The sequence below is a fragment of the Mustela lutreola genome, chromosome 9 (genome assembly GCF_030435805.1).
Source record: "Mustela lutreola isolate mMusLut2 chromosome 9, mMusLut2.pri, whole genome shotgun sequence".
In the NCBI taxonomy this organism is placed as follows: domain Eukaryota; kingdom Metazoa; phylum Chordata; class Mammalia; order Carnivora; family Mustelidae; genus Mustela; species Mustela lutreola.
The window spans coordinates 31,268,193-31,277,217 of NC_081298.1; the positions used below are offsets into that span (position 1 = coordinate 31,268,193).

General features: G+C 52.4%; 1 long non-coding RNA gene across 2 annotated transcripts; it reads right to left on the reverse strand.

The window, feature by feature from the left end:
* Positions 1-282: 282 nt before the first annotated feature.
* LOC131808100 (uncharacterized) lies at positions 283-6,843 on the reverse strand. Of its 2 annotated transcripts, none has more exons than XR_009344673.1 (3): positions 6,666-6,843; positions 4,508-4,825; positions 283-3,837 (listed from the first exon to the last, which is right to left on the reverse strand). It is a non-coding gene; the product is annotated as an uncharacterized LOC131808100 (long non-coding RNA). The 2 variants fall into 2 exon arrangements; XR_009344674.1 differs by having other exon boundaries at positions 6,653-6,843.
* Between the last annotated feature and the right edge of the window lie 2,182 nt (positions 6,844-9,025).

Genomic DNA, 9,025 nt, shown 5'->3' on the forward strand with positions numbered 1-9,025 from the left:
ATGACTTCTGTGAATATACCAAAAATGTAAAATTATAAAGAAATGCAAGTGACTCATAAAACAAAATTCAGGACAGTGGTTACCTTGGGTGTGAGAGAGGGAGACACAATGTTTGGGGATGCACAGAGGCCATCAGATAATGGTGGTTTATTTCTTAAGCTGAGAGTGGACACATAGTTTATTAGTATTCACTGTAGCCTACTATACATATTACAAGACCTCACATAGATACTATGTTTTTCATTCTCCTTTGGATGAATGAAAACAACCACACACAAAACCTTGAGACATAATAAAAGTGTATTGGAGTTTGGGACACAGCCCACACGAAAATTTTACAAAAATTGAGTACAAGTAAATTAAACTCATTCACATATGTGTTCTCTAAAAAAGAGGAGCACAAATTGAATCAAAGATGAGAAAAAGGCCAGGAAAAGCTTCCCCCCAAAAATGGTGCCACAGGTAAATGAAAAGCATGACCAAATATTTTCAATCACATTAATAAAGCAGTTTATAAAGTTAAGGAAGCAGTCATCTCTAAAAAATAGAAGAGGTTCAAATGACAACACTTCATTCTGAGATCAGATGGTAGGGAGAGGAAGACATTCGTTGTGCACCTTGAAGAGCTATCTGCCTCTTAAAATGGGAATTCATCATTGGATTCTGAAAATGTATACAAATCACCCTTCCTTGCCCCTTCCCCATGTCAGAGTCCCCTTCGCACTGTCCCTGCTGCAGTGTTTGGGCTTCCAGGGCCTGGGAGAGCCCACGTTGGTCCACATGTCTGACCTGTTCTCGGACAACCTTCTAGCACCCAGGCTTCAATCCAAGCAGTCCCAGCTCTTTGTGCTGGGACCACGTAAACATCGTTCAAACTATGCCTATAATCTTGTTGCCCAGTATAAACTTGGTCCCCAATTCCCTGTTCCCCTGGGCACTACTACTACTGCTCCCAAGGTTAGAAGGCCCTGAACTCGGAGCTTCTGAGCCTCCATGTCTCCAGACTGCAATGCTGCCATTTCCAGGGTCTGGCCCTTCACCTCCAGGCTCCATTTCCCAATTATGTTGATAACATTTGGATATTTATCAAGGAATAGGATGAGAGGAGATATGGCAGCAATGGAAGAGGCAACAGGTAAAATGTACTTATTTTCACCAAGGATACCCCAGGCCAGGTGCACTGGGTGGGGCTTTGGAGGTGGCAGGCTTGGACAACACTTGGAGCCCTTGGGACCTTGGGATCCCTACCTGTCCTCTCTCATCAGGACTCTCGGACATCAGGAATCCCACGGAGGCTGCCCAGTATTACCAAGCCCTGGAGTTGAGGTCTTACCTCACTGCCAACTCCATGTGAACCTGTGAAGACCACTTTTCCTGAGCTCAGTTTTTTGTTTTGTTTTTTTTTTTTTAACCTCTAGAGCATGGGACATTTTCTGACTCTATAGGGAACAGTGGACAGGTAGGATGGAGTGGGAGACACACCAAGCTGGAGGAAGACACAGAATGTTGTCAGGATGCTTCCCTCAGCAGCGATGGGACTCAGAGAGCAAGTGGATCCCGGGAGATGTCCGTGGATGAGTCACAGAGGGAGGAAATGGGTGAATGCAAATGTCCCACTGAGATTCAGTTAGAATAGGAGCTGGCTGTTGGCGGGGTAATCACTTGACCCCTGGGGACAAGGTGTAGAGGAGTCTGGGCACATAGAGGCTCTTCAGCCCCTGCACTTCTGACACATTCCTTCCTAAAACCCTACAAACTCAACTCTTACTGACAAGTCTATCTGGGACCACTGGGGCACTGGGAAAGAACCCGTGTGGCGGGATGGCTCCTTCAGGAAGATAAGATGCCATGGGGGTGAGGAAGGTGGCCAGTCATTGCCTCAAGTAAAGACCAACAAATCAGGTACAAACTTTCTTGAGGGGAGGGTCATATCACAGTGGCCAATTCTTGGACCTTGGATGACAACTACTTAGTGACACTCCTTAATCATCAAGACACAAGAAAGGAATTGAAACAACAGAGAGTGAAATAAACAAGTCCATTACCCCTGGAGAAATAGGAAGGACATGAGAGAACTAGTCTTCTAAAGGAAGTACCTAGGCCAGTTCTGACTTGTTTGATCCATTGGAGCCAAAACACTGAAGTATCCCCATAATCTTAGACGAACCCTCAATATCTAAAGCTACAGATGGAGAGGGCAAGATTGGGTTGGTGCTGGCTACCCCACCCAGGCTTATAGGCTTAGGTCATGTTGTTCTGAAGTCTCGGGGGGAGCCCATAATGACCATATTTTTCTTCTGGTACACTCCATAAACCAATCAAGGGATCATCGATGGATTTAGTAAAAGCTCAAAAAAAGTCACCACAAAAAAGCAAAAAGGGGTTAAAAGATTATCAGCTTCTGAAAAAAAAATAAAGACAAGCCAACAAGGAACCTTTTGAAAACACCAGCAGAGCTCCTCCAAGGAAGCAGATTCCAGAAAGAACTTGAGGAGGCCAACATGAGCTCTCTGGGGATGGGATTCACTGGAAGAGAGTTACTCTGTAAGATTCTGTGAACAACCAGCAAATGAGCCCCAAAAGACAACAGAATGGAAGAGAGAATAAATGAGAAAAAAGTCATGGCCCAGCAAGAGATATACGTTGAAGCCCAACGCCTGTGCTGCCATGTCCAGGATGATCTGGTCATGAAACCCTTCCAGAGAGAGGTCCTCAACCCAAATTCAGGGCCTGGGCCACGCAGTGACACCATGAGGGCCATGGTCCCTCAATCATGTTCCACCTGCAATGACCTTCTTCCCTTTTCATGGGAGAGATGGACTTAGCATTGAACTTGGGACTTTCACTTCCTCTCCGGGTGATTAAAACTTGATTACAACTTGAGGGTGCATGAAAAACAATCACATACTCCTGTTTTCAGTCATGAGAAACAAAACCAAAGAGAACACCAGTCACCTCACCTGCTGAGTCCTTCTTGGGAAATGGACTCACTGGCCAGGCCAACAGGACCCTGCCTTGGAGAGTGCAGAGGGAAGGACTCCTGGCTCCCCGGGAGGCTGCTGAAGGACGCTCTGACCTTTAGCTCCCACCAGCCTCCAGACTAAGGCCTGAGATGGACAAGGATGGCCGAGCTCAAAAAGCTCATGCAGCTCTGAGGCTCTCCCCGCAGCGAACCGGAATGAGGGCTGACCCTCGCCCAGAAGCCCACATGCGCCCTGGGTCTCTGCGCAGACGCCAGCGGAGGCGGTTCTCTCATTACCACCACCTTGGCAGGACAGCAAAGGCACAAAGAGGTTCTTACAGGTGCCCACAGCACGCGGCCAGCAGGTGGCGCCACAGGCCTTGAACCCGGGCATCTGAGGAGCATCACCTGTTCAGCCCTGGTCCCTTGGACGCCCCCCTCCCAGCTGTCCGCCCTGCTCACAGGCTGTCCCAGGGTCTCCCGCGGGAGGAGGAGGAGAAGGCCGAGGCCCCGGGAGTTTAGGAAGTGGCCCCAGCTGGCCCAGCAGGGACCGCGGGCAGGTTCCAGGCTTCTCCCTCCAGCCCAGGCCCTTTCCTGGCAGAAGGGAGGGCTGAGACCAGGAGCACAGCACGAGGGAGGCCTGCCAGGCACACGTTTCCAGGGGAAGCCAGAAGGCACAGGATCTCTCCAGGGGCCGTCAAGTCCTGTCCTGTCCCCGTGGGACAGGGAGGAGGCATCTGTGCCCTTGAGGCCTCCCTTAGCCTGGAAAACTGAAGCTGAGCCCACAGGAGAGGGGCGGGGCATCTTGTGGGGGGCGGGAGCCACCCGTGGGGCCACCTCCTTCCTCTCCATCAGCATCCAAACCGGATCCGCACCTGTGGATTAGCAAAAGGACACAGTGAAAGGCCTGAGCGTTTCTATCCTTCCTGCTGCCCCTCTGTGGGGTCTTGGGTGTTGCTCTGTGCTCCCCACTTCCTGTTCCAAATGAGAGGCCAAGATGGACAGGGTGGGGGCGAGGGGCGCGGGGGTAAGGCATGGGGAGCAGATCTCAGGGCCAGCCTTGTGTTTCTTCTTCTCCCCAGGCAGACTGCGCAGGGTCTGGCCTCTGGGATTTCTACCCCTGACAGTCCCTCTGCGAGTCTGACCACTCGTTGCCCACAGCACAGTCAAGCACCCGCTGGGCAGAGTCAGCGAGAAGCACAGGCTCAGCTCTGAGGACAACCTGCTGTCCGGGGTGTGTGCAGTGCCCTCCCAGTGTGCCTCTAGTCCGTTTTGGCAAGCGTATCAATCACCATCAGCGGGTTAATGGAAATTGCCATGAGTCTGGTTCCCTAGGGGACAGGAAAGCCCGTGAGCTTAAGCCTGTTGAAACTGCAGGGCCAGAGCTCAGGTGGGCTGAGTGGGGGTGGGGGGCCGGGCATCCTAGGGCAAAGCCAGGGAGGTGGGGGGAGACCAGGTACTGGATGCAGGAGAAGCGGCCTCTAGAGCCCAAGTGGGTGCCCATCTGCCCTGTGCAGCAGCCCCGGGTCGTGCTTCAGGCCTTACCTGTCACTGAAGACCTTCAGAGGAGCGGGCAGCGCAGGAGGCCCTGGAGGAAGGTGCTGGGGACCCCAGGGGCCCTGGGAGTGGGCGGAGCCTGGTGAGCGGGTCCTTCAGTCCCTTCACCTCCTCTGAGCCTCTCTGCCCCAGCTGCAGGGGCCGGTGTGGCTGACTCTTGTGGCCATGGGCCCTCGAGGAGCTGTCTGTCTGTCCTTGTCCATGCAGAGCACAGGGGTGTCGGGGGAGGGGGTGGGTCCCCTGTCCTGGTGCCCAGGGAGCCTGTCAGCCTCTCAGCCTCTCCGGTGGCCTCAGTCTGCTCTTGGGCTGCGGGGAGGAGAGCAGGGCTGTGTCTGAATGTGGGCACGTCTCGGTGGGTCTGTTATCCGTGTGCTCGTACACTTGTGTGGTGGGGGGAGGGGCGAGCTTAGCAAACACACCCCCTGAGCTGAGGGCCCAGATGATTCTTCAGCTCAGCCTCCTAAGTTTATGGCCCTGGCACTGGACCTACCATGCCCCGCGACACACAGGGCCTCCGACCATCCTGGTTGTGCTGTTGCCCCCCTCCCCCCCAACTCTGCCCAAAGACATCTCAAAGGGATCTCCCTGCCCACGGGACAGAGCCTCAATTCTCTGTGGCCAGGTCACCAGTGACCAGCAGGTGTCTGCCCTGCCCGCAGGGCCCTCTGTGCTCTGAACCCCTTCCGACCCACCACTGTCCTGTGTGGGGTGCTTCCTGGGCACCTGTCCCTTCTCGGAGCCCAGGACAGGAACTACAGGCTCATGACTTCTTCCCACACAGAAATGCTCCCACCGCGCCTGCTTTGCCAAAGACGACGTGGAAGCACAGAGAAGCACAGAAAATGTGCTGTTCTCACCCTCGGGGCCACGGGGTGCCTCCATGCAGGAGCTGCTGTTGGAACCCAGCAGTCTGGCCCCGAGTGGACTCTCCCCAACCCTTCCCTTCTGTGTGGACTCTTGAAGCCACTTCAGGAGCGGAGAGAGCTCGTCTGGGTCATGTCTTTACTTCGGATCAACCTGGCAGCTGGGGCGAGGGCCTGATAGAAGCACCCAGAACGGAGACCTCTCCCTCTGTCCTCCTATTCATCGCCCTCCCACCCACACGAGCCTCAGTGCACCCCCATTTCCCATGCTCAGCCCAGAGCTTCCATGTTGGGCCTGTGTGATCACGGGCGTTCCCAGAGCTGGAGGGAGGCCTTTCCCCACCCACAGTCCCCACTGGGTTGGTTTTCTGGCAGCTGGAAGAACCCATCAACGTGAGCATGTTTTCTGAGCCCACATCTTCCTCTGGTAGCTCCAAGGCCAAAGGGAACAGGCTCTGGCTGAAGCCGGAGGAGTTCGGGGAGGAAGCTCTGGGGAAGCTGTCGGAGCCCTGTGGCCTCACTGGACACTTGGACGGGCCTGTGACGTGGGCTGTCAGAGAAGAGGCAGCATCCTGCTGCCCCATGCCAGCCCTGGGGCCCCTGAAGGATCAGCGGGGAATTGGGGTCCATCCCCCCCGGGACAGTCCCTCCAGGAAGAGAGGGCTCAGTGACTCAGCAGGGCATGGCCCTCAAATTCATGACGCCCCGATGGAGGGCCTACTCCTTACATCAACGCAGAGAGAGCCAGAGGCTCCAAGAGGGGTCTTGTCAGCTGCCCAGGTAGCTGTCGTCGTGTCAGAACAAGCACGTGGCCTGGGGTACCGCGGCCTCTCAGCCCACCCTCCAAGGGCACATTCTGGCCGACAGCACAGTGGGGTACTGCAGGCTGCACTTGAGCTCAGCACCGGGGTCCCTCCCCATCCAGGCCACAGCTCCCAGGCCACCCTCCCCTGGACCCATGGGAATGAATTTGGTAGAGGTAAAATCAGGGTTCACACCATTGTCTGCCACACCAAGCATGGTGGGTGCTGTTCTCCCCCCACACACAAGTCAGATCCTGGGACCTGCCCTAATGCCTGTGTCCGAGCTCCCGCTCCCGCCCTCTCCCAGGTCCCAGTCTGTGCACAGAGTATTCTCAGCGAGGCCTGTCCTGAGGCCACAGGAGGGAGTCCGGCCCCTGGAAGTGGGCCTGAGCCCAGAGGGCTCTCCTCCTGCCCAGCCCTGCACGCTGTCCCCTCTCACAGCCACATGGAGACTTCCCCATCCTCACCTCCTCCACTCACCGCAAGGAGCAAGGTTTAAGCTCTTCTCCAGGCCCAGGGCTGGCTGTATACACAGTGTGCCTGCGTGGCCTGACCCTACTGACTATGGGTCGCCGCCCCTGACCCCGAACATTCCAGTAACTGCCCTCCCGGCTGAGCCTAGACCAATGAACAATCCTGACCCACGGAGGAGTCTGAGGGAGGCTCTGTCGGTTTAACTGATTCCGTCTCCGGGGAACCAACTGCCGGACGGTGCTGATTGGCTGAGCGGCATGGCCCAGCTGGTCAGCTGGTCACTGTTAGGGTCGGTTATCAAAGGAATGAGACTGAGACAAGGTGACAGTTATTTAAAACTTTATTCTATGCCAAGCATTAGAAGTCAGACTGATTGGCCAAGGGAATGAGACTGAAACAAAGTTAAGTTATGCAAAGCTTTATTCTATGCCAAGCATTAGAAGCATTAGAAATAAGATTGACCGGCCAGGGCTGCTTCAGAAGAGAGCGACCCCTCCCAGCCTCACAGACTAATTTTTATAGAGCAAAAGCCTGGCCACACATAGGCAGCAATGAGATTGTAACACTGTAGAGTCATGTTAGGCCACGTGCAGGTGGCCAATTGAATTACAATTTGCCCTATAGTAGCTGTTTGATCCAACCTATTACTCTGGTCAGAACTGGTGCTCAAGTTTGGCGCCCAAAAGGCGGGGTTTACATTCTTTGGTGGTTAGGGAGAGAGTAAGTATGTGTGCTTTTTACTGATTGGATGTCTCCACCTGGCCCGACTTGTCCTTGTATTATGGGCTCTTGTTATTAGGAACTGGCTGACCATATTTTACTAGCTTCCCAGACTTGCTTCTAAGTAAGTTTCTCTGGTGGTGGGGTAGGGGAAGGGGGGGTCAGGGTTCCGTTTAAGTTTTACTGCACAAACATTAAAATGGCTTTTAACCGAGATGGAGTCTCTCTGGTTAAATAGGCCCTTACAGTCACCAGCTCCTGCCGGAGGGACAGACCCTGGGAGCCTGGAGGGCCTGAGAGATGGTGGTGGGACAGGAGAGAGGGGAGGCTGGGCAGGAATGCCTGGGGGCTGACCACAGGCTCTTTGAGTCACTTTCCTACTGATCTCCCTTTTCTGTTTGTTTACAGACTTATCCAGATATATTTCACATACCATACCGATCACTCTTTTTTTTTTTTTAAGATTTTATTTATTTGAAAGACAGAGATCACAAGTAGGCAGAGAGGCAGGCAGAGAGAGGAGGAAGCAGGCCCCCCGCTAAGCAGAGAGCCTGACGCGGGGCTTGATCCCAGGACCCTAAGATCATGACCTGAGCTGAAGGCAGAGGCTTTAACCCACTGAGCCACCCAGGTGCCCCCCTTTCACTCATTTTAAATCTACACTGGTTTTTAGTGTATTCAGAGTCATATATCCATCGCCACAAGTTAACCTTAGGACATTTTTATCATCCCAAAGAGAAACTGTACTTGTTAGCAGTCCCCTCTACTCACCACCGTCCCCCAGTCCTAGACAACTACTAACCTACTATTCTCTAGAGATTTGCCAATTTGGACACTGCATGTAAACAGGATGATACAATATGTAGTTTTTTTGCAACGAACTTCTTTCACTTAGTATATTTTCAAAGTCCGTCCTTATTAAATCATGTATCAAAACTGCATTCCAGGGGCACCTAAGAGGCTCAATCGATTAAGGGTCAGACTCAGGACCTGATCTCAGGGTCATGAGATGGAGCCTCGAATGGGATTCGTGCTGGAGCCTGCTTGAGAGTCTCTCTCTCCCTCTCCCTCTGCGCTGGCCCCCGGCTCGCAAGCACTGTCACACTCTCTCAAAAACAAGAACAACTTCATTCTTTTATTGCTGAAACACAGTCTATTGTACATAGAAACCACATGGTACTCACCCATTCATAAGCAGTTTCATGCATAAGAGGCAAAAAGGGAAATAATACAAATTCTCATTCATGTATGAATTTTAACTGGTTTTTGTCTTTTTATTGCGTTGTAAGAGTCCCTTGTGCATCCTAGATAAAAGTCTTTTATCAGAAAAAAGTCTCTTATCAGATATATAATTTGCAAATATTTGTCTCCATCCTGTGAGGTGTATTTTCACTTTCTTGGTGGTATCCTCTGAAGTACAAAATTTTAAATTTTCATGAAATCCAATTTATTTTTTCCTTAGTCACTTGTGCTTTGGGCATCAAATCATTGCCTCACCCAAAGTCACAAAGATTTACTCCTATGTTTCCTTCTAGAAGTTTAACAGTGTAGCCCTTACACTTAAGTCTTTGATCCATTTTGAACTACTGCTTGTATATGGTGTGAGATAGGGATCCAGGTTTATTATTTTGCTCATGGCTACCAGT